The sequence below is a fragment of the Macrotis lagotis genome, chromosome 1, assembly GCF_037893015.1.
Source record: "Macrotis lagotis isolate mMagLag1 chromosome 1, bilby.v1.9.chrom.fasta, whole genome shotgun sequence".
Lineage (NCBI taxonomy): Eukaryota > Metazoa > Chordata > Mammalia > Peramelemorphia > Peramelidae > Macrotis > Macrotis lagotis.
The window spans coordinates 890,631,663-890,656,626 of record NC_133658.1 but is presented as its reverse complement, the minus strand read 5'-3'; the positions used below and the strand labels follow the sequence as shown (position 1 = coordinate 890,656,626).

General features: G+C 35.4%; 1 pseudogene; it reads right to left on the bottom strand.

Moving 5' to 3' along the window:
• Positions 1-2,779: 2,779 nt before the first annotated feature.
• LOC141508423 (transgelin-2-like) overlaps positions 2,780-24,964 on the bottom strand; it is a 44,244-nt pseudogene continuing 22,059 nt past the window's right edge.

Genomic DNA, 24,964 nt, shown 5'->3' with positions numbered 1-24,964 from the left:
AAAATTGTAATGCTAGGGTGTGCTTATAAAAACAAAACAGAATCTGACATGCATGAAGGGAGCTTTCATTATGTAATGGAGACAATAAATTTATGTAAATATGTACAATTTATTAGATTTTGTTAAGTATCTTCTATGTCCTACATTGTGCTAAATAGTGCTATGGCTACAAAAAAAAAGTTTACAAAACACCAACAAACCATGGAGCTCATATCATAGAGCTCATAGTGTGTTTGTATTCATGCATGCATATTTGTATAAACACACACACACACACACACACACACACACACACACACACCTACTGCTGTGTTATTGTTGTTCAGTCCTTTCAGTCATATCCAGTTCTTTATGATATGGAATTATCTCTGCAAAGACAGTAGAGTGATTTGTCATTTCCTTCTATAGCTCATTTTACAAATGAGAAACTGAGGAAAATAGAGTTAAATGACTTGCCCATAGTCCCATAGCTAGTGTCTGAGGCGATATTTGAACTCAGGAGGATTAACCTTCCTGATTCCTGAGCAGCACTATATCTATATGACTGCATGCTGTCACATATGTGTATGTGAAAATGAATGAATACACATTTGCATATTTGTGTATCTATGAATTTGCCCATACATGAACACACATTTATAAACATTTACATGTGTGTGTGTGTATAGAAACATTCATATAAATATGTGGATATATTTGTCCTATAATTGCAACACCAGTTCATGACAACCTGTGCCTATGTATACATTTGAATATATATATATATATATATGCGCATGTATAATATGTGAATGTATGCATATACACAGGATATACTATATATGCATGCATACATGCATGTGTGTATATGGGAGCACTTTAAATAGGCAGACTAATGAAGAGGTTCATGCAAAAACTGGCATTTGAACTAAATTCTGGAGGAAGCTTGGGATTCTAAAAAAATGGAGGTAGGGAGAATTTAGGGAGAATCCACAGTTGAATCGGACTGGATTTTGGAGTGTATAAAGGGACTAGTGTATAATAAAGTTGGAAAGGAAGCCTGGTTTCAAAGGTTATTTAATTATTTTTGTTTGTTTTTTGCAAAGCAATGGGGTTAAGTGACTTGTCCAAGCTCATACAGCTAGGTAATTATTAAGTATCTGAGGCTAGAGTTGAACTCAGGTACTCCTGACTCCAGGGCAGTTGCTCTATCCACTGCAACACCTAGATGCCCAGTTATTTAATTATTAAACATAGAATTTCCAATCTAAGAACTAACAAGGAATGCAGATTTAGTGTTAGAAGGGACTTGGAGGCCATTTTTTCCTCATTTATTTTCACAAAAGAGGAAACTGAATTTCAGGATATTGAAATGATTTGGCCAGTCACTCTTTTATTGAATCCATACACTACATGGGCTAATATCTCTCAAATTCTCCCTCCTTTATGCAAAATTCCCTTGGAAGCTCTGGAGTATGGGTTGAATTTCAGTTATCTGTCTATTTATCTATCTATCTGTCTTTCCGTCTATTAATTTGTTTATTCATCCATCTATCTTCCATTCATTCATTCATTCATTGTTTGCTTATTCTTTCATTTGTTTTTCTATATCTATTTATTCATTCATTTAGTTATATAATTGTTCACTTATTTATGTATTCAACTAGTTCTTTATTTATTAATAACATCTTTCATTCATATAGTATATTGAAGTTCATAGAAGTTTTTCCAATACCATTTCTATGAGGTAGAGAGTGAAAATATTCTTATCCCCATTTTATAGACTAGATTACTGAAATTTAGCAAGATTAAAGGATTTGCCCATGGTCACAAAAGTAGAAATTGATACCTAAGCTTTTTTTGTTTGTTTGTTTGTTTGTTTTGTACTGAACAGTCCATTTTATGGATGAAGAAAGAGGTCTGAAGATCCCCTACCCTTCCAGGTCATTTCCCATGTCCCAATTTCATCTTAATTCCATTTCTAACATGCGCTCTTCTCCTATTCTCCCTTCTATCTATATGGTAGCTCCCTCAGACCCAGCTGGGCTACAGCTTACAAAGTCTATGAATCTTAATTCAGATCAGCAAACTCATCTTCCTCAAGTTTCAGACTATGGATAGGCCTCTTGAGGAAGAGGGGAAGAAGAAAGGAGAGAAGACAAAGTAAACCCACCACCCTGGACATCCCTTCTACCCTCAAAACCCTGCCTCAGATTAGTGGGTAATTTGGGGAATGGGCAGAAGGGAATACCAAGAATGGAGGAAGCAAGGGGGAAAAAGAAACCCCTGTCAAGAAGAGGTCTACACAGATATGTGGCTTTCAAAATCCTGTTGCGATCAGGACAGCAGTCACAGTAGGTCCTTCCTTTAAATTCAGTTCCCATAGGAGCAAAGTTGGGGGAATGGAAGTAGAAAGAGCAACCTTGGGCAAAAGAAATTGTTTTCATGCTCAGGTTCTTTCAAATCAGTGCCCTAAACCCTTACCTAAAAAAAAAAATGGTTAGAAGGTACAGTTCCCAATTGAGAGGATAAGTCAGGGTGTAAGAATTCATAGAAATGTTGAAGGGATTGAGTAATCCTGAATTTTGATCCAAGAAAGGGGAGGATGAGATGATTGGTCCAAATTTGTTGATCTGAGGAACAAGGAGTGTTTCAAACTCAAGGTGAAAAGGTACATGTGTATCACCGTGGGCACAAAAGGAAAAGCAGTGCCACCAATAGGTTGGGAGTAGGGCAGAAGATAAAGAATTGGGAACAGAAGAGACTTGAGACTTCTATGGGTTTCCAGGGAATGTTACTATTAAAAATATAATAAACATTCAAGGGGTGATTCAAGGATTTGACATGGCATCCCATAACCAGTCATGCCTACCTGAAGTGCCCCACAGTTGGTGACCATTTGCAGTTCAATGAAACTTTTGTATTCCTGCAATTTCAGGAATTCTCCTTGGACTTCTAAGGCAACTGGTAAGGGTCTCAGAAAGAGAACTCATCACCCAATTCACTACCAGCCCACCAAGGGTCGTCAGTGTTCTCTATACATAGACTATATTCTTTCCTTCCCAGAGGTCTATAGTTTGGAAGGTATCAGTGGCAATGATATTGTAGCACTTCACTGTCTGCTGGAATTCAGAAATCTTTTCCATCTACCTGATGGCCACACCTGAAGTCTGGATCTTTTTTTTCCCCTCAGCCCTGGCATTCAGAGTATAGCCAATTGACGAGCTCACACAGCACCATGCCACCTTTGAGCCCGTTTTGGAAATTCTCTCATCCAGTCTGGGTCCATTCCTCAGCCCTGCAGCCCTGTGTGATAATCCACTGAATGAGGATCTGCTGTAGGTCAACATCAAACTGCTTCTCAATTTTCTTCTGTACCTCCTGACTCTGTCTCTGGTCACCTGTTGGTCATTCTGAGATGGATGTAGGTGTCTTTACCTGCAGAACGTGGATGGAGAGTGAAGGAGGCTGGAATGCAGTGGGCAGTGAGTAGCCTGAAGCCTAAATTTTCAATCCAGGCCTATTCTTGTTCCATTTTTTTCTTGTTGTCTATAGAATGCCTTACATAACATGCATTTTGGTACTCTTTTTGTCCTACCAATCAATTAAAATTATTTTTGATTATTAATATTATTATTAATCACCTTCTTTGTGGTTGACCCTATACTAGGCACTAGGGATAAAAAAATAAATTCACAAATATTGTAAAGAAGGGTTATAAGCATTTTGATGCAAGGAACTTGTTTCAACCCTCCTTTGAACACCTTCCCCTATTTTTTTTACTGATTACTTAATTGGTACCAAATTCATAGCTACCAAATTTTAACTGATCGAATACCAGAATTTCAGAGGTGAAGGGTTGCTGAAATTTTATTCATCCACAACCTACACCCAAAACATGTATTCTCAGTAAAACAAAGTTGATAAGAGTTTGTTTTAATTTTTGGAGGTGAGGGTAAAGAAAGTTTATGAATAACCCATTCATGTTTTGGAAATCTCTATTTATGAACAAGTTCCAAATTTCATGTTAAATTTTTTTTAGGAAACCCATTCTTAAATATTTTCGGAAATAATTGGGTTGACTGAGCCCCAGGTAAACTCATTCACTCAAGTCAACTCCAAAATTGGTAATGACTTCTCCTATAGACTTTTAACTTTATCTTGGGGTGACCCTCCACCTTCAATCACCTTGAAGGAATCCTTCTACAGTGACACCCAGGTCATCAAGATTAATAATGCTAAGACTTCCACTGATGTTTAGCTCCTGAAAAACACCTGGAGCTGTTCTTTCGTGACTGATTAATTAGGGAAAAAAAGCTTGGTGGTTCTAATTGGCATTTGAGCATTTTCTGAGTTTTAACATTCATGGTATGCAAATGTATCAATTTCCAACAATATCTAACAAGATCATTTGAAAGTGAGACTCTCCTGAGAAATGCAATCATGATGTGGGGAAGGGCTGAGGCAGGGAGCTCTGTATATACTTCCCATAAATCAACAGAAACTTCTTTATGGTGGTGCCAATTGTAGTAGCATTCTTCAGTGAACTGAAGGATTGGCCAATAAATATGCATTGCATGCAATTATAGCGACCTGTTGCAGGTTAATTTCAATAGTGAAGGTCTGTTACTAAAGTTTGATAAATATTCCCTGTTCCTCATAGGACTTGGAAATGAATATCTTGCCCAGTGGGGAGAAGAAAGTTCCATTTGAGTGGGAACACTTCCCTCTGTTTCCTGTATGAATCTCTAAATTGAAATATGTACCTCTAGGGAATGGAAACCAAAGAGATAACCATGATTCCCCAAAGGGATCATTTGCTACTGTAATGAACGGTTTTAAGTAGCAGGTTGAAATTCTTGACAAAGTCTTTCAGAGACAGGCATGCAAATGATCACTTCTGAATGACTGCAAAACAAAACTTTTAAATTAGAAAGAAGAGTTTTCCATTCTGATTACCAACACTCAAGACTAAGTTTTCTTATCAAGGGAAGAAGCTAAAAGTGTAAAAATAATGAAAATCAATATCATTTACGTATTTTAAATTTTGTAACGTACTCTACATAGATAGAAAGGGTCACTGATTTTATTGGTGTAGGGCAGTCTTTTGTATTGAAACTCCCTCTGCCAATGGAGATAAGTATCTTCTGTGTTATTTTGAATGAGGTACTGGTTTGGGGACACACATTTGGTATTTAAGTTTAGACTTTCTTAAGTTCAAGGAAATTTTTCTATATATTTTACAATTATTATCTCATTTGATCTTTATAGCAATCCTACAAAGTAAGTATATTTTTTTTATTGCCCCTAGTTTACAGGTGAGTTAACTGAGGCAGAAAGATGTTAAGTAAACTGATTCAGGGTAATACACAATGAACGAATAAACCACTAAGGCAGGATTCCAACTAGGTCCTCCTGATCTAGTATTCAGTGATCTTTTCACTTTTCCAGACTGGGACAAGAAATAATGGAAAATAGATTGTCCTGAGTCCCAGCTTCCTGATTCCTCTGTTAATGACGTTCATTGACCATTTATAATTTCTTGAGTGACTCATCAAGAAGATAAAGATCAATTCAAGAGACTTCTCAGACAGATACCCTCACTTCCATTTCTAAATTAAGAAACAGAAATTTATGACTATAATATAAAAATAAAGGCACAAATGTAAAAAATTAAAAATCAATTTAATTCAATTTTAATCAAAAGATTAATAATAATTAATAATCATAATAATAATGCTTCTCATTATATTTATTCAATTACAAAATGCAGGGGATTTTTTATTCACCTTGTAACAATTCCCAGAAAATTAAATTAAAAGGATAATAGCAAGATAGAAACTTTTCTCAGCATGGTTAGGTAGGTGGTACAGAGGACAAAGAGTTGGGTCAGGAATTAAAAAGTCCTAAGTTCAAATCCAGGCTCAGACACTTACTAATCATGTGAATTTGCCAAATCCTTTAATCTTTCTTTGTCTCAGATTACTCAATTGTAAAATGAGGATAGTAAAATCATATCTTTAAAAGTTGTCATGAAGCTCAATTAAGATAATATTTGTAAAGTACCTGGTACGTAATTGCTGCTTATTCCACTTCTCATTGAAAAAGTTGGGGACAAGACAAAACAAGAATAATATTAATGAGCATATAGATTCACTTGAAATCTGCAAAATATCATAAAGATTGCTAAATGCTGCAGGTGGATAAAGCACAAGGCCTGAATTCAGATGAGTTCAACCCAAAACCCTTACTAGTTGTGTACTCTGTACAAGTTATTTAATCTGTCTGCCTCAGTTTCCTCATCTTCCAGGTGAAGATAAGAGTAACAACCTATTTCTCAGGGTCCTTGTGAATATAAAATAAAAGGATATTTGGAAAGCATTTGAAAAGCATAAAAATGATGTGAAAATGCTAGCTTTGTTGTTCAGTCATATCTGACTCTTTGTGACCAGATTGGAAGTTTTCTTGGCAAAGTTACTGGAGTAGTTTCCCATTTACTTCAATCTAATTCACAAATCAGAAAACTAAGGCAAACAAGGTCAAAGTGACTTGTCCAGGTTCACACAGTTAGCGAGTGTCTGAGGTCAGATTCCCTGTGAGATAGGTGCTAATATTATCTTCACTTTTACCAATGAGGAGACTGAGGCTCCAAGAGGGCAGCATACAAGGACTTGCTCAATGGTCATGAACAGCCAACAAATTTCTAACACAGTATTCCAGTCCATTTCCTCCTGATCTTGAATGTAGCCTTCTATCACCACCAAGAAGCTGATGATGGAATAATGTCCTGAAGATGAGCATGTAGTAGGCAACACTCTTTAGCTAACTATAACACTATGAATAAGGCCTCAGTTTCTTCCTTTATAACCTGAGAAGTTTATATTATCTTCTGTGATAGAGGCATCTTGGTGGTACCATGGATAAAGTTTTAGGTCTGGAATAAGGAAGACCTGAGTTCAATCTGATCACATTCACTTTCTAGTTGTTTGAACCTAAGTTATTGAGCCTCTGTCTGTCACAGTCTCCTTAATAATAAGACGGAGATAATAAAAACCTCATAGTTTTTTTCATCTTTTCTTCTCCTTTTTTCTTCTTCTTTTCCTCCCTTTTCTTCTTCCTCTTTCTTCTTCTTATTCATCTTCTTTTTTCTTCTTCTCCTTTTTCTTCCTCCTCCAAAGCACAGAGTTAATGCCTTCTCTTACATAACACCACATGCTGACCATTTTAATTATTAGTCCTTTTGCCCTTTTGACATATCTTTGAATTTTCTTCTCAGTAGAATTTCTCAAGGATTCATACTATTGTCCTTTGAAATTGTATGTCTATCTAGCATGTGGTAGAGTACTTTCTATGAAGTATGGACTTCATAAATGCTTGAAATTAGCAAAGTAAACTAACTTGAAAATCTATCAGTTGGAAGAATTAATGTAGAAGCCAATGTAGATCTGTACACATTACTATGGTGGCCAGAAAAAAGCAAGAAGACTGTATTATATCAACCAAATCTTGGTATCAGAAAGAGCTGAACTCAAATCCTGACTCAAACACTTAATGACTATATGACCCTGGGCAAATCACTGAACTTTTATCTGTCTCCGTTTTTCTCTACCTCCCAAAGTTGTTGTTTAGGAGAAAAATAAGATCATATTTATCAAATGTTTTCCCAACCTTCAATTGCTATAGAAATGTTTGCTATTCTTATTGAAATCTGACTGTGAGCAAAGCAATCTTGTAGACCCTGGAAACCCAAACAGAAAACAACCAGTCTTCAGGAATTTACCTTATTATAGACAGAAGCACCATGTATACAAATCGATAGAGGATGTATGTGGAGTCAAATAGGATGTCAAGAAGGGAGAAAGCTATAATCATGTGGGGGATTCAGGAAGTGGCACCTGAGGTGTGCTTTGGAAGAAGCAAGAGGTTCTATAAGAAGTCTATTTCTAGTAATGAATATGCTTTCTTCACTGTCTGATTGCTGAAGGAAATGGAAATGAGTTCACATGCCTCTCAGGTAGGGTGCTGTGTTTTAATGAACGCTTGGAAATCTTTCTCGTTCCCAAAGGTTTGCCTTGGTTTTCTTAGTAACAACAATATTGATGTTTCTCCCCAAGTCTCCCTTTTGAAGAGGAGTCCATATAAACAATCTTTCCTTTCTCTCCTATTTCTGCTTCTGACTTTCCCCTCATCAACTGCCTTTCATCCTAGAACCTCATCTGTGATGAAATTTGAACCCAAGTCTCCCCAAATTCAAGTCTGACAGCTATTACTTGGATAACAATTTCAGTCTGTATGAGTCACTGATTGATTGTCCAAGAGAAAACATAATCTTGCTTCAGGTAATGAGCCCTTTAGATGGGTAGGAAATGAAATAAGCACCAATTAACCCTATACTAATAGGCCTGGACTACGCTAAGTGCCTTATATGATCTCATTTGATCAGGAGCATCCTTTTTAGCTCCATGGTTTCCTTCTCTTCCATTGGTGATTTTTGTCTGGGGCTTCCATTCTGAAGGGACTAAGACAGCCATCCTTCATTTCTCTTGTGAAACTGCTTCTGACTTTTGGGACTTGAAAATTCTCCTCCTATGATTCTCCCCTTTTCATTTCCCTTCATTAGAAGGATAGTTCCTCATTGGCAGATATTATATTTAATTATGTTTAATTATTTTTAATTTGTCTCTCCAGGTTGGGTTAAGCATCTGGTATACAGTAAATGTTCAATAAATGCTTATTCATGACAGACTGTCTGAGAAATTAGTTACAGGAAAAAATGTTCTGACCCTGGGCAAATGACAAAATAGTTTTTCCATAAATGTCTATCATGTAAAAGGCACTGTGGTAAGCACTTGCGATAAAAAAAGAGGTAAAACCATAGGGGTGATGATCAACCTTGATGGACTTGCTCATTCCATTAGTGCAACAATCAGGGACAATATGGGGGCATCTGCGATGGAGAATACAATCTGTATCCAGAGAAAGAATTATGATCTTTGAAAAAAGACCAAAGATTATTTCCCTCAAATTAGAAAAAAAACATTATCTTATTATGTAATTTTACTATCTCATACTTAATTTTTCTTCCTTAAGGATATGATTTCTCTTCATCACATTCAACTGAGATCAATGTGCAACATGGAACCAATGTAAAGACTAACAATGCCTTCTGTGGGGGGGGAGAGCAAGAATGGGGGGAAAATAGTAAAGCTCAAAATAAATAAAATCTTTCTTAAAAAAAAAGGATTTCAAATTTCTTTCCAGAGTTATTGTAAACTTTCAAAGATTCACCTAGGATAAATAAATGTACCTGTTTTCCCTCAAAAAAGGAGGCAAAAGATAGTCATCACCCTCAAGGATCATACAGTCTAATGAACTAGATTATCTCTAAGGTCTTTTCCAGTTCTAAAGCAGTTATCTGATTTAGAAAGATTATTATTCCCGCTTTGCAGATAAAGAAATTGAGGCTTAGCAAGGTTAAGTGAGATGTGGGTTACACATAGCAATTAAGTGTCAAAAACCAGAGCTCAAACCCAGGTCTATCCAAACACAGGTCTTCTACTCTATACAGGAAACCACAGTTACCACTGAATAAGCATTTCATAGCCAGGATGAATCACTGAAAAGTGTTCTAAGAGAAAACATTATCTGGCTTCTGATGGTGAACCCCTTGTCTATAATAAAGGGTCTAATTGAGGAGCTTTCTGAAATTACTCTGCTTTCATTACGAATGTTTCATTAGTGTGTATCTGAGATGGGTAACATAATCATAATAGGCAATCATTGGCATCACTTTAGCCTACCTACTGTTCTCATTTCCCACTTCCTTGCCTTTGAACAGATTATTCCCCTGTGTCTGAAATGCTTTTTCTCACCATCTTTCTGCCTCTTGGAATTCTACACTCCCATCAAAGTCTAGATAAAATACAACATTATAAAGGCTAAGTCAGTGGTAGCTAGTTAAAACAGTGAATAGAGATGATCTGAGTTCAGATTTTGACTCAGACACTTACTAGGTATGTGAACCTAGACAGTTTTCTCATCTGTAAAGTAAGCTGGAGAAGGAAATGATAAAATAATAGTTTTGCTAATAAAACTCCAAATAGGGGTCACAAAGAGTTGAATAATACTTAAAAGCAAAAGTCACTAAGTTTCTCTCTCTCTCTCTCTCTCTCTCTCTCTCTCTCTCTCTCTCTCTCTCTCCTTACCCCTGTCACAAATACATTGTATTTATTTTCTATTCATTTTACTTTTGATTATCTGAGTGTGAAGAAAGCTGGATGGCACAGTGTATAGAGCACTGGCCTTGGAGTCAGGAAGATAGGAGTTCAAGTTCAGCCTCAGACACTTGCTACTCACTAGCTGACCTTGGGCAAGTCACTCAACTATGATTGCCTCTCATTCAGGGTCAACTCCAGTCATCTTGATTCATATCTGGTTACTGGATCCAAATGTCTCTGGAAGAAAAAGTGAAGCTGGTGACTTGACACAGCATCCTCTCACTCAAATCCTATATGTGTGCTTAACATGGCATCACTTCCCTGATGTCACAGTCTTCTTTGAGAATGAAGAAGAAATATCACCATCTATGTGTCCATTCAACATGGAGTTCAAATCAAAGAGGGATTTCCAATAGATCTTGAAGTCTTCCTGTTTATGAATGCTATTATATCAAATCCAAGAACCCTGAAGATGGTTCTGGATGAATCCTATAACACCTCCAAAAACATCTGGTTTAAGTATCCACAGAGGGAAAAACAAGTGGATGAAGAATGCTTATTACTCATAATGATGGTATATAATAGGATGGACAGTATTCATGTCCTGGAAGGTGATAATAATTTGAGCTCAGAATTGAACAGGAGAAGGGAAGCAACTTGGATTGCCTTTGGGATATTCCAAAGTTATTTAATTAGCTCCAAACTCCTCCCTTTATCAAAGGCTCACCTTTTCAATACCAGTGCTCTGATGGTGACTGCCAGACATGAAATGGTGAAGTTTCTAAGTGACTGAAAATGAGTATCATAATGATTATGACTTTGGGCAGAAGAAATGAACAGAATTCTTTTTTTTCCTGTCTGACCTCCCCTACTACAGTAGATAGTACCACCATCTTCCTAGTTCCTCAAGATGGCCCCTTAAGTGTCATCCTTGATTTCTCAATATCTCTTACCCTCCATATTCCTAGTCATATCATCCCCTCTACTCAGTTAATTTCAGTAGTTCCTTATCACCTAAAGGATGCAATATAAGATCCTTTGTTTGTTGTTCAAAGTACTTCATAAGCTAAACTCTTCTGCTTCCAAATGTCTTTCACCTTACTGTCTGCTGCACTTTGATGTAGTCACTGTGTCTCCTTGCTTCTTTGTTCCACAAACAGACACTGTGTCTTGACTCTGGGCATTTTCCCAGTTTCACCTTTCCTGCAATGGTCTCCCTCCTCATCTCTGACTCCTGGTTCCATTTAATTTCCAAATAGAATTTCATTTTCTGCAGAAAGTATTTTCCAACTCCTCTTAACAATATTGCCTTTAGTCGTTTAATTATTTCCTATTTTTCCTTTTTAACTTAATTGTATACCTGTGTTTGCTTGTTGCATCCCCCCATAAGCTACTTTAGAGCAGAGACTGACTTTTATCATTTTGTATTCCCTTTACTTAGTAAGTTCCTGTCATATAGGTGCTTAATAAATATTTATAAACCAATCAACCAAAATGGAGGAAAATGACAAAAGTGAATAGGTTTAAAGTTTGTCAAAAAGGTAGGGTCTGCACAAATGGAGAGAATGAGACCTAACTGAAGCACAGAGTTTTCTTCTCAGATAAGGAAGTGAAGGAGGCAATCAGTTTATTGTATGGATCTCCTGTAGTCAAAAGAATTATCACATGGTTAATGACTGTAAGAGGTGATCTTTGAATGCAATAGAATAGTAGTAGTGGCAGCAATAAACACAGCAGCAGCAGCAGCAGCAGGGCAAGTAGTTAGTAGTAGCAATAGTAATAGTAGTGCTGGCAATAGAAACAGTAGTAGCAGTAGCAGCGTCAGCGGCAGTAGTAGTAGTAGTATAGGAGGAGGAGGAGGAAAAGAAGGAGGAGAAAGAGGAGGCAGAACTTTAAGGTTTACTAATTTCTTTATAAACATTACTTCTTTTTATCTCATTAAAAATCCTGGAAAGTAACTGCTGTCATTATCCCATTTTTACAGATGAAGGGGTTGCGGGAATACAGATAGGAGAAGGTAGACACCAAAGCCAGTATCACCCTCAAGAGTATCCCCAAGGAGAAAATATGTGGTCTGGGAGGATACAGTTCTGTTCCTTTCGAGAGAGAAGGGAAAGGAAATGATGGAATATCAAGAAATCAATTCTGTCTTCCATCAGATTAAAATAGGTCTCTCTTATCACTTGATATGCAATTTATTCTAGTAGAGAGTGTCATATCTAAGGCACCTTGGGATAAATTTTCAGATCAGTTCTGTCATTCAATTTGCTTTCCTTTCATCAAAATAATTTACTTAAGGTTGAAGCACTAGAAACAGAGGCAGCTTTTGTGCCCAATTGAAGTTTACTCTTATGTCACAATTTGATAACATGTTATTCGTGAACTTATAGTTTTTACTACTAATAATGATTGTTGAAAGTGATCTTATTCAAAGTACTTTGCAAATATCTCATTTTACCCTTACAATCACCCCATAAGTATTATTGATATAATTTACTGATGAAGAAACTGAGTCTCAGAAAGGTGATTTGCCGGTTTCCTTCGAGGCAAAGATCAAGTTTCAACTTCTGTAAGGTATTCTTGCCTCTTCATACCTTCTCCAAAATAGGAGTGCCCTCACCTCCACTGAAATATCATCTAATATTTATTTCTTTTTTTATACCAGTACATGGATTTTGTGGTATGAGTTATGTAGCAAGAAAGAAATGACAGAAAGATTCCTGATTACTCCACTAGGACCCTTGCTATATTAGGGATTGTAGGTCTCCGCCATGTTGAGGAAAACCATGTTATGAACATGTATGAATGGTTACAATATACATTTTTAGATGGAATACCTAAATTGATAAGATCACATATCCATCTTAATATATATAGATGCATGTTGCCTTTCTACACTAAAATGTGAGATTATAGAGGAAGAAATTTCACTTTTGTTTTTATTTGTGCAACAGTGTGCAGAGTGGTGAATACATCTTGGCCAATTACTAAATAGTTGTAGGTTGGCTGCTTGTCATGGCCATGATGGCACAATAAGTATATAACAATGGACAGATTTGAATTTAGGGTATTCTAGTGTCTGGATGAGTACTATATCCCCAAAACTTTGAAGAACACCCATTAAAGTAAACGTGGTAAGAGGACTCAGAACTATGCAAAAGGCAGATGTGGAAAACCCAACAGTAGTATTAAGAAGACTTGGGTTCAAATCCAGCATCTACCATTAGTCAGCTATAAGACTGAGCTTATATGTGTTCAAACCAACTCTAAGGACCTTTCAAGAGCAGACTGTTAAATTTTCAGTGTGAGCAATTATACCACAGAAATGAGCAATCACAACAAATCAGGACGTGAATTATTGTTTTGTTGATTTTCTAGACTTCAGAAAGTGTTTATAATGCAGATTAAATTTAAAGGCATGTGTTCATATTTTTTGAAGGTTTGGTTGTTAAACATTTACCAGTACAACCCTTTCTCTAAGCCTCAGCTTCCTTATCAGTCAAATGAAGATCTTGATCTGAATAACCTCTAAGCTCCCTTCTACCTCTAAATCTGCCCTCCCTTAATGCAATCACAGATCCCTGGAGGAGGGACAAATAGATTCAGTGTACTGGCACCAAAAAAATCATATGTAAAAATATAGTTGAGCCTGAGAAATATGATGAGGCAACTGCCTATATTATAATTATATCTATATTTAATATTTAGTGTTCAATATTTTGGTGGCTTCATATGGCTAGTTTTTCTGTTTCTTTTAATATTAAAAGACAAATTGTGCATTGAAGGATCTCTTTTGATTACTTTGAGAAATCGATGTATAGCCTCACATTTGGTATGTTGAACTTCCCAAGAGATTTAATTTAAAAAAGAATGTGGGGTTTGTGTGTTTTTTAATTATTAGCTTATTATATTAGCCTTTCTTCTTCCCTTTAAGAACAAACAAACCTATTTCCTTAAACTAATAAATAGAATATTCATCAGATCTTAAAGTAAAGTGCACTAATTTAATTGTAATAGACACACACACACACACACACATACATACATACATACATACACACCATCAAAATAGTATAATGATAGCATACTTCTTGGAGACAACCAAGGTGCTTTCATTTCATTGACAAAGCCTATATTTTTTTTCATTTAGTTAGTCATTTGTGGAGTATGTGTATGGGAGATGGGTGAATGGGTGAATGGGGAAACATCTCTTTCCTTTGACTGATTTTACTCTTCTTTTTTTCTAAATTCATAGTGTTCGAGATGAGATTTGTCCATTTATTGGCAAAGAGCAATTCCAGATAGGTTGACTCCCTTAAGGAATGAAGGTGAGTATTTTCTCTGCAACCAATCCTCCTTCAGAGCAATCTAGAACAGTGACATCAAACTCAAATAGAAATGGGGGTTGTAAAGATCCCTGTGGACTACATACGAATTTAGAAAATCTCAAATTTAAAAAAAAAAGAAAATCATTAATGAACATTACCTATATTTTATTTTATCTATTTTGTCAAATATTTCCAAGTTACTTTTCAAACTGTTTAGAAAAGCACTCTGGAATGCTGAGAGGTAATCACTTGCCGAAGGTCATCCAGTCAATATATATGTTCATCAAGACTTGAAAAAGAGGCCACCCGGCTCCAAAGCCAGCTCACTATCCACTGACCCTTTTTTCTATGCCACAGATATCTTTTGTCAGTGTGACACATGCTCCAGATACCTTCTCAGAATGTTTTGTTGACTTACATTTGGACTTTAATTAAAATAAATATATTTATTTCCCCATACAAGTTCAGAAATCCCCATGGAATCTATTCATAGGGGACCCTAGTTTCAGAATTTCTGTAGAAGATGCAACTATTCATGTTTCTTGCCAAAATCCTTAGATAAAGGGAGGAGTCATTGTTTTGGATTTTGCTTTTCATACTTTTTTTATTCAGCAGATTTTTATAGAACTTCTAATGGCTTGTTTGGTGTGAAATTAATTATCAAAGATTTACAGTGAGTTTTAAATTAGATTTTCTTTGCTCTTAAAGGCAAATAACTGACTGTTGTGTCACTAATAGGGGGTTATCACGGCTGCCTACTTTTTTCCCCTTGTACAATAAATGATAAAAACAAATTTTAAACTTATTTTAATGTGCTAATTGGGACTGATTACAGCTAGTTTTATTTACATTGAATTTTTTTTAAAAGAAAGCCTTAGTTCATTTTCTTTGTACAAACAATTTAGAGAGGATTATAATTGCATTCCTTGAAAACATAGCTTTTTTTAAAAAAAAGGGAAAAGCCGCATAAATCCTAAGGCCTGAAGAAAAAAACAATTCTCTCTTTTGGTGAGAGTTGTGGAAGATTTTATGAATTCTATTTTTGCTACAAACAATGAAGAAATAGAGATTTAAATTAAAAGTGCAAATATGCATTCGGATAGAGCACAAGCCCTGTAGTCAAGAGAACCTGAATTCAGATCCACTGTCAGATGTATACTGTCTTTGTGATCCTGGCAAAGTCACTTAACCTAAACTGCCTCAAAAACAAATTGTGTAGGTGGGTCATGTATACATTTTTTTAAATGGTTGTGGAGATGGTTTTACTTTTTTTGTAAATTATTTATTTTAATATTTAGGAAAATACTCAAGAAATCAGTAAGAATCAGGGAAAACCAAAAAAAGGTATGTGTGTAGGCAGGTAGGTAGTACAGTGACTAGAGCACCAACCTTAAAGTCAATAGAACCTAAGTTCAAATCTGACCCCAGACACTTGGGCTGGGTGACCTTGGGCAAGTCAAGGTATTTTACCCTAGCATGTTCATATTTTTTTATTGTGTTCTGGGAATTCAAAGTCCAAGAAACAAGCCTGGTGCCTAGGTTTTACTCTATACACAATTACCAAAATAAAAAGCCTGACAGGGAACCTTAACTAAGTTTCTGGAGACAAGTCAATAAACATTTAAAAACACCTACTATGTGCCTAATGAGGCAACTAGGTGACTTGGTAGATAGAATGTTGGGTGAGGAGTCAGGAAGAGCTGAGTTCAAGACATTCAGACATTGACTGGCTGTGACCCTAAACAAGTCATTTACCCTTTTTGCCTCAGTTTCCTCTTCTGTAAAATGATCTAGAGAAGTAAATGGCAGACTACTCTAGTGTCCATGCTGAGAAAACTTATATAGTGTCAAAAAGAGTAGGAAAAGACTGATGGATTGAACAGTGGCAACAAGTGCCAAAACCTAAGCCATATGTTGGAAATAAAAAGAAAGACAAATAATAGTCCTTGATTTCAAGGACTTCAAAACCTAATGCAGGAGAAAACATGCAAATGACTATAGATAGTATACATTGCATAATTTAGAAATAATCAGCATGGGGGAAGCACTAGAATTAAGAAGGACTAGAACATCAGATGAATAAGTTTGAGGGAAAGAAATCTCAACACACAAAACATTATAGGGCAAAAGTGATGCTGAGATGCTGTTAGAGTTGTAAGAGCTTGGGGTCATGCCAGAGAAGAGTTCATCTGGTAATGAAGAATAACATTACTGTTTTAACTACATGTCCTTCCTAATTGGATATTAAATTCACCTGCTGCAGAGTAAAAATGCTGCCAGTAATTCCTGATTTTGTTGTCCTGGTGCAAAGTTTGAGTCTCTCCATTCTAGTTATATCTCCATATGAATCTACCACCTTGTGTTTTAAGCCAGAAGCACGGTGTTGAGGTCAAAGTGGCCTAGCTAATAGAATGTTGGCTCTGGAATCAGACAATCTGTGTTCAAAAGCTGTCGCAGACACTTGGCTGTTCTACAATCTGTGGAAAATGAATTATCTTTCTTGTACTTTAGCTCGATATCTTATAGTAACATTGTGAGGAGTAAGCACAATGAGGAATAGGAAATGTTTTGCAAGCCAAAAAATATAAATTTATGATTGTGCTTTTGTTTCTGTTGCTGTTTCTCCTTCATTCTTGAAGAGGACCATGAGGTCAGGGAGGTGAAGTCATAACATGAAATGTCACTAACCTCATTTTCTCCTCTGGAGTCATCTGGGTCCAGTGGCTAGTTATAAATCAGGACAATTGGAGATGGCCTAGGATACAGTGTAAGAACATGGCCTTTTAAAGCTAAGGTTTTACCTAGATCTCAATTTGACTGAGGCAACTCCCATTCAGTGACTAAGGCTATGTTGTTTTTTGCCCTTTGTTCTTAAAGAGGACCATGGTGTCAGGGATGTGATCCCATGACATGCATATGAATTAGATTTAAGTGAGTGAGGACTATCCAAAGTCATAGACCTCACTTTCTCATCCAATGGCCAGATATGGATCAGGATGACTGGATATGGTCCTCTTATTATGATAGAAGCAGAAGAGGATAGAGTAAATTGCACAATGATCTGCTTACCTATATTATTTTTGTTGTCATTGTCTGATTCTTTTTTACCTCATTTGCAGTTTTCTTGGCAAAGATAGTAGAGTATTTAGCCATTTCCTTCTCCAGATCAATTCACATATGAGGAAACTGAGGCAAACAAGGTTAAGTGATTTATACAGGGTGATACAACTAGTGTCTGAAGTAGGATTTGAACCCATAGATATTAGTCTTCTTGAATCTAAGCCCAGTGCTCTATACACTTTACCACCTCGCTGTCCTTGACCCATATTAGTAGTGGGGAATTCCTCAGAGAACAAGTGTATCTTATTGAAATGACAGGACCAGGTAAATATTAGACAGAGGGTTGGATATAGAGATAAATACACATAAATTATTACCTTTGTTAAGTCGTGTAGTCTTTTGGAGACCTCAGTTTCCTCATTTGTAAAACGATGAAGAAGGAATAATATTGGGGATTAAATTTTTCTTCTCCTTTATTACTCTGGTGTAGACTATGGACCACTTCTATGAAAAATGTTCTTTAATGAATAAACTAAAATTCAGAGGGATACAATGAACACCAACTTAATAAAATGTTATTAAAATAATGAAAAAAATCGATATAAGATGCCCTAGATAATCTTCCATGCCCCCTCCTATCTCTACATAAGTGATCTATCATTACTCAATGACCAAATTTTAGCTATGGGATTTGGAAAATGTTAAAAGGTTGTGAAGTAGCATGCTTTATTCAAGTTGTCTACATGTACAGACATTCCTTAGGATAATTATTTCTATTTGTGCATATCTCTCTTCAAACCCCTCAGTCCTCACAATACTGCCCAAGCAATTTGGGCACACAATAGAGAACTGTATTTGTAGGACTAAATATATAGAAAGCAATTATCAGATAAAGCTCCTGATTAGCAATGCAAATCAAGTAAGCGAGGATATGAAATTATTACTGAATATCTTTGGCTTGGGGAATTATGTTTTCTGACTACAGTTAAAGTTAAGCCCACTTAGATTCATTAGGCCTTCTTTTGCAATTTGTGATTAGTAAGCAGCAAGGCTGAGAATATAAGGAATTCCTGCTTTGTGTACAATGGTGTCCCCTAGCAGCAGCTAGACAATGCTTTCCCAAACCCTCCTTAGTTCTGACTTATAGAAGACTCTAAGCTAGGTGGCAGGCCTACAATGTGGACTCGGGAAACCTTGACTTTAAATGCTATCTCTGTTGTTTGCTGTCTATGTGTATTTTGGCAAAATAATGTTACTGCTCTGACCTCCGTTTCTTCATAGGTGCAAAGAGAATAATAATAATACTTCTTCACAGGGGGCAGTAAGGTGGTATAGAAATAGAGCACTAGCCCAGGAGTCAGTAGGACCTGAATTCAAAAACAGACTCGGGCATTAGATACTTAGCAGTTGTGTGACCTTGGGCAAGTCACTGAAGCCTGAGTGCCTTGCATGCAGGACCATTTTCAGTCATTCTGATTCATATCTAGCCACTGCACCTAGATGGCTCAGGAGGAGACAGTGAGGCTGGTAACTTAGCACAGCATCCCTTCACTCAAATTCAATTGACTTGTTTGTCATACCATCACCTCCCGGATGTCATGATCTTCAGGAACAAAGGAGAAACATCATCATGTGAGGCTCAAATTTGTATAGAGAACTTTACAAATTTTAAAGCTATTTGGTTATTTTTATTTTATTATATTGGTCTCCCAGTGGACAGATCAATGGAAATGAACTAGTTCTTTCCCATTTTTGTTTTTCACCTTGTTTCCCCCAACAACTTGTCCAGATTTTAAATAGTTCAGATATTTGAATAACAATTTGACCATTTAAAAATAGCATTAGAAATAATTTCAGATATATCTGAATGTGAAACCAAAGTCTGCTCCTTACTACAGAATTATTCTATAACTCAAAATAATTCAGTTTTCTGTTCAATAAAATAGAGATAATCGATATAAATAGATCTCATACCTCTGAGTGAAGATGATCTATATTCACATCTAGTTTCTGATGCATACTGGATATTAACTGAACAAGTGATTTCAATTCTCACTGCCCTAGCCAACCTTCTTGAAAGTCTTTAGCTGTAGAATATCTGCTGACTTTGTCTCTGCCATTTGCCCCTCTTGAAACTGGAAGCCAGGAGCATTTGAAGTGACTTATAGCTTGAAGAAGGCTTAAAAACCATCCAAAACTGAAGACAATGAAGCCCTCTTATTCTTGCCAGTGCTTCCTCATCCCTCATGCAGAACAAGTGATTAATCTACACCGACTGAGACAGTCTTATGCCACTGGGTTTTGGGACTAGCACTTTTTATTGTTGTTGTTAGTAATTTGAGCACAATAACAATCATGTGAGACAAGTATAATGGGTATTGTGCTTATCCATTTTGAATAGCAGAAATAGGAGAGATAGGGGTCAAAGGAAAAGAAGCAGAAGGAGGGCAAGAGGGGGAGAAAAACAACATTTTTGATTGCAATAGTTTAGGGACCACCTAATGAGGAAACTTCTTCAATCAAATACTGCTTTGTAACCTATTTTCTTACAATTATCTAACCCAGACCCTGTCTTCCTAGTGTTCTTATACCATATTTCCATCCTTCCCACTATCATTGAGAACTCTATGATGCAGTAATCCTAGCATCTGCTATTCCTCACACAGATCTCAGATCTCCTGACTCCCATATTTTTCATTAGCTGCTAGACATGCCTGGAATTCTTACCTTCCTCATGTCTTCAATTTTCTTCTGCAAGAAACCTTTTTTTCAGCCTTCCTTCATGGTTGTGCCTATTTTTCTCCTTAGATCATTACCAATATATCCTGTTTATATCTTGCTTGTACATAGAAGGTTATAGTGTTTATTGCTTTTTGTTTGTCCTGATGCCTCAAATTATGTTGTGGGAACTTGAGAGCAAGGATAGATTCAGATATTTTTTTTATTCCTTTGGTTGTCAGAAAGAAGGGGGAAGGAAGGAAGGAAGGAAGGAAGGAAGGAAGGAAGGAAGGGAGGGAGGGAGGGAGGGAGGAAGGAAGGGAAGGAGGGAGGGAGGGAGGAGGGAGGGAGAAAATAAATATATAGATATTTACAATCTTCTAGACATTGTGTTAAACTTTTAAAAATGTTTTATTTCATTCTCTTTCTAAGTCATCCTGGTATGGTTCAATATTAGGAAAACTATTAGTATAATTGACCATCATATAAAGAACAAAACAAACAAATCATATGTTTGTCTCAATATAGGATGAAAAAGTTTTGGGCTTTGTTGTTAATATATAGAAATGCTGATGAGTTATGTGGGCTTATTTTATATCCTAGTATTTTGCTAAAGTTGCTAGTTGTTTCAAGTAGTTTTTTAGTTGATTTTCTAAGTAAGCATCATATCATATGCAAAGAGTGAGAATTTTGCTTTCTCATTGCCTGTTCAAATTTATTTAGTTTCTTTTTCTTCTCTTATGACTAAAGCTGATATATTTAATACAATATTGAATAATAATGGTAAGAGCAGTCACTTCTGATCTTAGTGGGAACACTTTTAATTTATTCCCCATTCCATATAATGCTTATTGATGACTTTAGATAGATACTACTCATCATTTTAAGGAAATCTCCATTCATTCATATGCTTTCTAGTGTTTTTAAGAATGGGTGCTACATTTTGGTCAAAGCTTTTTCATCATCTATTGAGACAATCATATGATTTCTGTTTGTTTTGTTCTTGATATGGTCAATTATCCTAATAGTTTTTCTAATATTGAAACATGCCTGCATTCTTGGTACAAATCCCACCTGATCAAAGTGTATTATCCAAGTGATAACTTGATGTAATCTCTTTGCTAATATTTTATTTAAAATGTTTGCATCAATATTCATTAGGGAGATGGGTCTATAATTTTCTTTGTTTTTACTCTTCCTGGTTTAGATATCAGCATATCAGTGTTGTAGAAAGAATTTAATGGGACTCTGTGTATAATTTCAAATTGTTTAAATAGAATTGGTATTATTTTTTCTTTAAATGTTTGGTACAATACACTTGTGAATTTGTAGGTTCCTGATGATTTTCTCTTAGCTATATTGATACCTTGTTTAATTTCTTTTTATATAAATAGTTATTAAGTATTTAATTTCTTCTTCTGTTAAACTGAGCAATTTATATTTTTATAAATAGTCATCCATTTCACTTATATTGTCAGATTTATTGGATATAGTTCAGAAATTTCTTCTGCATAAGTGGTGAATTCACCCTTCTCATTTTTGATACTGTTAATTTGATTTTCTTCTTTTTTTAACCAAATTAAAGATTTATAATAATAATTATTATATTATTATAATCATTATTAATTTATTAATTATATTATTTAATTATTATTTATTATAATTAAAGATTTATCTATTTTATTGGATTTTTCATAAAAACAAATTTTACTTTCTCTCCTTTAATTTTCAGAATTTCTAATTTAGCATAAAATAAGATTTTAATTTTCTCTTTTTCTAGGTTTTTATTTTTTTTGTAAGGCAAATGGGGTTAAGTGGCTTGCCCAAGGCCACACAGCTAGGTAATTATTAAATGTCTGAGGCTGGACTTGAACTCAGGTACTCCTGACTCCAGGGCTGGTGCTTTATCATCTATACCACCTAGCTGCCCCTCTAGGTTTTTTTAGTTGCATGCCCAATTCATTGAACTATTTATTTTATTTGTGTAAGAATTAAGAGATATAAAATTTCTCCTAATAATTATTTTAGCTTCATCCCACACATTTTGGTATGTTGTCCCATTACTGTCATTTTCTTGAATGAAAGCATTGATTGTTTCTATTATTTGTGATTCGACTCACTCATTCCTTAACATTAGCTTATTTAGTTTCCACCTAATTTTTAGTGTATCTCTGCATGACTCTTTGTATCATGAACTGAAAATGATGCACTTAATATTTCTACCCTTCTGCATTTAATTATGTGGGATTTGTGACCAACACATAGTCAATTTTTGTTTAATTGTCATGTACTGCTAAGAAAAAGGTATATTCCTTTCTGGCTTCATTCAGCTTTATTCATAAATTTATCATACCTAACATTTCTAAAATTCCATTCATCCCAATAACTTCTTCTTTGTTTATTATTTTACTAAATATTACATTTGATTTCAAATTATATAGAACAGTTTCTACCTGTCATTTTTGTAATATTTTGAATTTTACAATTTTTCCCCCACCCTCCCTTTCCTCCTCCCACAAAGGCAATCTGAAAATCTTTACATTGTTTCCTTGCTATGCATTGATCAAAATTGAATGTGTTGAGAGGGAAAAAAACATTCTTGAGGAAGAAATATCTGGATACATATTGTATTCCCCATCACAGATCCCCTAATATTGTCCCTGATTATTACAGTGATGGAATGAGCAAGTCCATTAACACTGATCATCACCTCCATGTTGCAGTTAGGGTGTAGAATGGTTTTCTGGTTCTGCTCATCTGGCTCACCATCACTTCATGCAAGTCTTTCCAGGCTTCTCTGAAATCCCATCCCTTCTATTTCGAATAGAATAGCAGTGTCCCATAATGTATATATGCCACAATTTATTTAGCCATTTCCCCAACTGATACATAACCCCTCAATTTCCAATTCTTTACCACCACAAACAAAATATTTTTGTTTAAATGCTATAAATATTTTTGTGTAAGTTTTTTTCATGATCTCTTCAGGGTATAGACCCATTAAAGGTATTGTTGGATCAAAGGGTGTATTCATCTTTATTGTCCTTTGGGCATAAGCCCAAATTCCTCTCAGGAAAGATGGATCAGTTCACAGCTCCAACAACAATGCATTAGTGTCCCAGATTTCCCACATCCTTTCCAATATTACTCATTGTCCTTTGAAGTCATATTGACCATTCTGAGAAGTGTAAGGTGGTACCTTAGAGATGCTTTAATTTGTATTTTACTAATCAGCAATTATTTAGAGCAATTTTTCATATGACTAAAGATAGCTTTAATTTCCTCATCTGCGAATTGCCTTTGCATGTCATTTACCCATTTGTCAATTGGGAAATGGCTTTTGTTTAAAATAAATTTTATTCAGTTCTCTTTGTAGTTTAGAAATAAGTCCTTTGTCAGAAATACTAGTTGTAAAAATTGTTTCCCAATTTACTACATTTTCTTTTAAGCTTGTTTACAGTGGTTTTGTTTGTGCAACAGCTTTTTAATTTAATGTAATCAAAATGATCTTGTTTGTTCTTAATTATGTTCTCCATCTCTTCTTGGTCATAAACTGCTCCCTTCCATAGATCTGGCAGGTAAACTATTCCTTGTTCTCCTAGTTAGCTTATGATATTGACTCTTTTGCCTAAATCCTGCACCTATTTTGATCTCATCTTAGTATAGGATGTGAGATATTTGTCTAATCCAAGTTTCTGCTATACTATCTTCCAATTTTCCCAACAGTTCTTATCAAAAAGTGAGTTCCTATCCCAGAAACTGGATTATCAAACAGCAGATTATAATAATTATTTCCTGCTGTCTTCTTTGCACCCAGTCTATTCCACTGATCTACCACTCTGTTCCTTAGGCAGTACTAGCATAGTTTTGATGATTGGTGCTTTTTAATACAATTTTAGATCTGGAAAGGCTAAGCCACCCTCTTTTGAACATTTTTTTTCATTAAATTCCTTGATATTCTTGACTTTTTGATTCTCATATGAATTTAGTTCAATTTTTCTAGTTCATTAAAGTAATTTTTTGGAAGTTTGATTGATATGGCACTAAGTAACTAGTTTAGTTTAGGTAGAATTGTCATTTTTTATTATATTAGTTCAGTCTAACCATACGCAGTTGATATTTGCCTTACTTAGACCTGATTTTATTGGTGTGAAAACTGTTTTATAGTTGTTTTCATAGAAATTCTGCATCTCTCTTGGCAAGTAGACTTCTAAGTATTTTATGTGGTCTAAAGTTATTTTGAATGGGATTTCTTTTTCTAATTCTTGCTGCTGTATCTTCCTAGTAATATATAGGAATGCTGAGTATTTATGTAGGTTTATTTGATATTCTAAAACTTGGCTAAAGTGTTGTTTCCAGTAGTTTTTTAGATGATTTTTAAGGGGTTTCTAAGTAAATCATGTCATCTCGAAAGAGTGAGAATTTTGTTTCTTCCTTACCAATTCTAACTTCAATTTCTTTTTTCTTGTCTTATTGTTGAAGTTAACATTTCTAATACAATATTGAATAGTAGTGGTGATAAGAGGCATCCTTGTTTCACCCCGATCTTATTGGGAATACCTCTAGCCTATCTCCATTGCATATAATGCTTGTTGATGGTTTCACATAGATACCACTTATCATTCTAAGAAACAATCCATTTATTCTTACTCTCTCTAGTGT